Source organism: Amaranthus tricolor, chromosome 14 (genome assembly GCF_026212465.1).
Source record: "Amaranthus tricolor cultivar Red isolate AtriRed21 chromosome 14, ASM2621246v1, whole genome shotgun sequence".
Lineage (NCBI taxonomy): Eukaryota > Viridiplantae > Streptophyta > Magnoliopsida > Caryophyllales > Amaranthaceae > Amaranthus > Amaranthus tricolor.
This window is the reverse complement of record NC_080060.1, coordinates 17,506,927-17,512,535: the sequence shown is the minus strand read 5'-3', so window position 1 is coordinate 17,512,535 and position 5,609 is coordinate 17,506,927. Positions and strand designations below refer to the sequence as shown.

Here is a 5,609-nt window from a genome sequence, read left to right as displayed (position 1 = left end):
TGATTTATGGGTTATATGTGTGTGCCCTTTTCTTTGTCTTTAATTTTTATCATGAATATATGCTGAAAAGTTGAATAATGGTAGCAAAGTAGAAAACTTAATCATAGATCTCTTTTAAAGGAAAATAAAATAAAATTTATGAGTACTCAAAATCTGCCTATTCTTTTATCCCCCATCACCCCCCTTATGTACCTTTTAAATTCAGTGGTCTATTTTCATTCCAGGTTTCAGATTTTGGGCTTGCAAAATTGACAGTGGACACAAAAACAGATATTAGCATGTGTGTTGTGGGAACATTTGGGTAGGTTTTTAAAGCTGATTTCTTCTTATACATACCCAACTTATATGCTGCCGCATTATCACCCCATACCCGTCCAACACCCACCAACGATGCATCTAAAATAGTAAAAACAAATTGAAAACTATAATCATAAATCATGGCTTCAGCATCAGTCAATCAATAAGATTACTTAAATAGAGATAGTAGAACTTTAACAACCCATAAATAGTAAAAACAATAAACAAATTTAAAGAGAGAACCAAAGCATAATCAACGACACACATTGGCAATTGAAGAATATGCATGAAATAGCAAAATCCATACGCAATTACGCAAATAGTAAAAAGAATGCACAAAAGTAATGAGAAACACCAACAGCATAAATATCAATGTTCTTAAGACCAAAAATACTCTTTCCCCTCAACTCAATACCCAAAAAAATTCGAAAGAACCACCTAATTATCAAGGGAACAAAATTATTCCACAATAACCCAAAATTAAACCAATATTCACCAAGAATTTCCTCTTAAACCCACATTTGTAATAAACAAAAATTTTGAGGGGAAAAGCACAATGACCCGACGCAAAAGAATAATTAATCCATTCAAGGAATCAAACAAACAACTAAATTTATGAATAAAATAGTAATCTTGATGGACAAATCTTTACTCAAATACATAGTAGAACTTAAACAGCCCACAAAATAGTAAAAACAACAAAGAGAATTAAAGAGATCATTAACACAAGACTCACATTTACGTTAAACAAAAGAGACTAACGATTCAAAAGACTCACATTTACGTTAAACAAAAAAGAGTAACAATTCAAGAGGTTCGATTGGACGTTCAACAGTTTTGAATTCTACAATTACTTCAATACCATGAACAATTACTGATTGTGCAACATCAGATTCTGTATCCTCAGGATTCTGAGTCACGATCTCCCTCTCATCCTGCACCGATTCACAATAACATTAAAAAATCAGTTCACATCAAATTGGCAATCATTTAACACAAGCAATGCAACTTGAAGAGCAGTATCAATGACAATGAAGAAAATCATATCTTAGCAAAAACACACCAGAAGCCTGTCCACAAAATTCATAATAAATCCAAAAAGAAACTTGAAAAAAATATGAACCACTGGTCTACAAATCAATGATCATTATGATCATTGTTACAAAAATTATGATAACAAATAAAGATATGAGATTAAAAAAAAAAAAAAAGAAATAGGAAATTTCAAAGAAAAAAAGTTGATTTTAGAACTAACCTACTGTGCAGATGGTGAATTTCTCAAAGACGCCATTAAAACTGTCACTCTTACTGTCCCCATCCTTCAATTGCTCCGAAACTACCCAAATCTTATTCATGAATTTCTTTGAGTTTTCAAAGAAAATTCTAACTTTCTAATTCGGATAAAAACAAAGACCAACTCAGTTGAGAAATTCATTAGTTCAGAAGAAAGCGATCACACCCAGTAAAACTATTATTATTTACAATGTGATTAAAATAGACAAAAAAATTCAAAAGAAGAAAGACCTGGAGACATAATGTTGAGTATCGCAGTGAAACCAAGGAGATTATGGTGCCTTCAATCTGGCACCGTACGCTTTCCACATTTTTGGCTTCAGATCATCAAATGCCACAAAATCAGGGAAGATGAATAAATAGAGATGTATGAAAGAGCAGATAAGGAAAAACAGAAGGAATAGGGATTAGGTGAATTCGGGATTTAAGGAAGATTTGGATAAGAGAAGAGATGGATGGAATGGGAAGCTGAACTGCTGGGTAGTTGATTTTGGGATTTGGTGATGGTTGTAATGCGTAAGAAAAGACAATAATAGCGAGGGAAGATCTAAACCGTCTATTTTACACGTGTTGTTCACACAGTTAAAAGTAAATTTCACTGTTCTTTAGATGGAAAAATGAATAGTGAAACTTTATTCTCTCTTTTTACGGTTACTAGTTGAATCAGTTGTGGGGTCGCGTGGTAGTACGTGATTTTTCAAGTTACACTTTTAAATTTGACGATAATAATTTGCATATACGCGGCTCCGAAGTTACACTTTTGAGTTTGAAAATAATAGTTAGCGTATTTTGAAAAAGTGTCTTACAATTTTGAAATAAACCAACATTTAAAATGTTGTAGGTAGTTGTCATTCCTACTTACCTTCGAAACGCTCCCTCTAAAATGTATCCCAAAATATTTTAACATCATCTACACCCTTGAATGCATCAAGTGCATTCAGGTCATTATTTAAATTATATACAATCTCATTATTCTTTCTCAAAGTAAACTAATGCCTATTATTTTAAATTATATACAATCTCATTATTCTTTCTCAAAGTAAACTAATGCCTATTATTTTAAATTATATACAATCTCATTATTTTAAAGTAAATCAATGCCTATTATTCTTGCTAGAATTACAGTCATAGCCTGTACACAAGCTCATGTCAATTGAACAAGCAAATTGCACTTATAGGTTACGAAATTAAATTTAAAATAATACACCTAAATTGAACATTCACAAAATTTGCGATGTATTATATATCACAAGCTATCAACGAATACTTGTCTACATAAAATTTATCATATGGCACCTACATTAAACAATCAAAAGATCTTCATATTGCCGTATAACAAAAATCCTAAAAGAAAGACATACCAAAATCATAAGCTTCATGATAAGATATCCAAATTAAACAATAACAAAACACATATAAGTTCATGGGTTTATTCAATCAATGATCATCCAAGAAGCGGTAAGGCTTTGTATTCAATTGAAGTGTCCCCACATAAAGTTGTAATACAAAAGCAAAGATAGTACTACATGTTCAATAAATAGTTAAGCAAAATGAACATGGTTGTGGTGGGCTAGCATGAAAAGTTAGAGCTCCTAATAATTGGAGTTGCCAAACAAGTGTTCCAAAAAGGCAACAATATTTATGATAGTGAACCATATTGGTTCAAGACCTTGGTAGCTTTGAAATAAGTGGAAGAGTGGACATATAAACAACATAAAGCAAGGATCAAGAACACATCCCACAGCAAATAACATCATACAACCCACGAAACAGCAGCAGATCAGCACAGCGAGCAGCCCACCTTGCAGCATGACCCAAGCCTTGACCATGGAGATTTGGACCTAACCAATCATGGGGACGTCATCTATATACATAGGCCTAGCCATAAAGGTCCAAGAACCATGTTAGAAGTGCACATAATTACCTAGAACAGAAGCACAAGGAAGACCAACAGCAACATAAGAATCAGACCAGCAGCTCAGTCTAACCAATACCGATGACCAGGCCACCTTGACGGAGCCATACAGACGTAACCAGAGGTCATGGGAGGACATGGAGGATAGAATTGGAATCTCTCCACATGGGACTTGCTGTTATGACCGAAGAACCATCCTTAAAGTCACCGGAAGTGCACAGAAAATCGATGCGAAGGTCGTGCGGTCAGCAGGTGAACGCTGACAGAAGGACCAGCAGCCTTGTTCTGTTTCTGTGTATTTTAATTGGCACGTGTATTGCACATGAGCTATATGACCGTTATGAGTAGTTACTTGACGTGTATTCTCTTTAGCTTTGATCATGTAATCTAGTTCTATATATATGTGGCTCATCCATTGTAAAGGTCAAGTTTTTGCTTAATGAAAATTTTCTCAAAAAAAATTCAGTGTTTGAATTTTTTTTTTACAATTGCTTGCAATTGGGGTTACTAGGGTCAGTCTTGCCGAGGTTAGATTTTAGAGATTGTTTCCTTACATAAGTAGCTGGACTATATAGTTCATCGATAGTCTTTCCAAATATTTCTGCTATGGTGTCATTGAATGCAGTTAGTTGGATAGAGCCCGTGCTATCGTGGGCGTCGAAAGTAAGCGCTAATCTGATAGATGACAAAAGCAAAAATTGTATATGAGAGTTTTCAATAGATTAAGTTTGTACATATAAATTTATGAACCAACCGTAGTTTAGCGATGCTCTCTTTCTTGTGGCACCATGGACATTCAAAAACTTCATTCCTTTCATTTTCTGACATTTTAGTGCATTGATTAGACCTTATAAATTTTCTTATATCATTGTAGCTACAATTCTCGAGCAATGCTTTTCTTAAATAGTATTTGCTGCCTGTGGAATTAAAAAGGGTTAGTTTTACTTGATTGATACTTCTTATATTCTATTTTATAATGATTTTTTTTGGATATATGTAGCAAAATTATAAAGGGATATAGATAATAAACTGATATAATTAGAAAGCTAGAATTAGTACCGTCTTTGCTTTTGATGAAGGCAATTATGGTTAGCTGCCTTTGGTTTAAGGGCATGCAAGTCTTCAGGATTTGGGTTGAAGGATCCATGAGAAGAGGCCCTATGTTACAAAAAAAATGTGTTGAAGGAGACATATAACTTTGTGTGTAAATGCATTGTTAGGAATTGTTTATAGATGACATGCTTTACTAGTGGCTTAGGGAATCTGCCTTGTCACCAGTTGGTGTTGGAATGATTAAAGACGACATCGTAGTTGATAGGCCAAAACCTAATAATTTTTGAAGGCAATTATCATCACATAAATGAAGATGGCAATGGGTTTATTGAATATTAGAGTAATAAAGGGAACGACAAAGAACAAAATATGATAGTAAGAATACCCTTGTGAGATGTAACCCTTAGAGATGTGAAACCAAACAATTTGATTTTCAGCAGGCTTTGTTTTAAAGAAGTCTGCCATATCATTCCATGCCGACACAGTTAAGAGTTGATGTGAGCTGCATGAGTTAGCCTAGAAAAAGTGTGAAAAAAGAGTTTGGTTAATGAAACATATAGAATACAATAGATAAATATATTTAAAAACCTAAAGTGTGCAACACTATACCTATGATCAGTGATAATAATTCCTGACAAGCTGTTTTGTTGCTCAAATGCACCTTTCACCATGCGCTTGTCTCCAATGAAAAGAACAACACCAATTATATTTAAATAATAAATGATTGGTCATAAGTTACTTTTTTGATAATGTACTTATAACTTGTATGCAATTATACGCATAAGATATTAAATATGTTTGATATAAATGATATTCGAAATGTTGAATATACGTACCAAATCTATCATAAAGACTTGTTGTTCTAGGCATATTTGTTATTGAATGATAGCTTGGACCGGAAGCTTTTGAAGAGGAACCAATGGCTTGAATTACTTCGATTACAGATTGTCATTTGATATTCCCCAGTTCTGGTTTGATACTTTTTGTCGATGCCCTTAATTGTAGGATTTGAAATCAGATACTCATGATTCTGTTGAATTAAAGAATCATA

General features: G+C 33.5%; 1 long non-coding RNA gene across 1 annotated transcript; it reads right to left on the bottom strand.

Moving 5' to 3' along the window:
- Positions 1-889: 889 nt before the first annotated feature.
- Positions 890-2,100, bottom strand: LOC130799581 (uncharacterized). Its single transcript, XR_009039310.1, has 3 exons — positions 1,822-2,100; positions 1,553-1,688; positions 890-1,232 (listed from the first exon to the last, which is right to left on the bottom strand). It is a non-coding gene; the product is annotated as an uncharacterized LOC130799581 (long non-coding RNA).
- Positions 2,101-5,609: the final 3,509 nt, after the last annotated feature.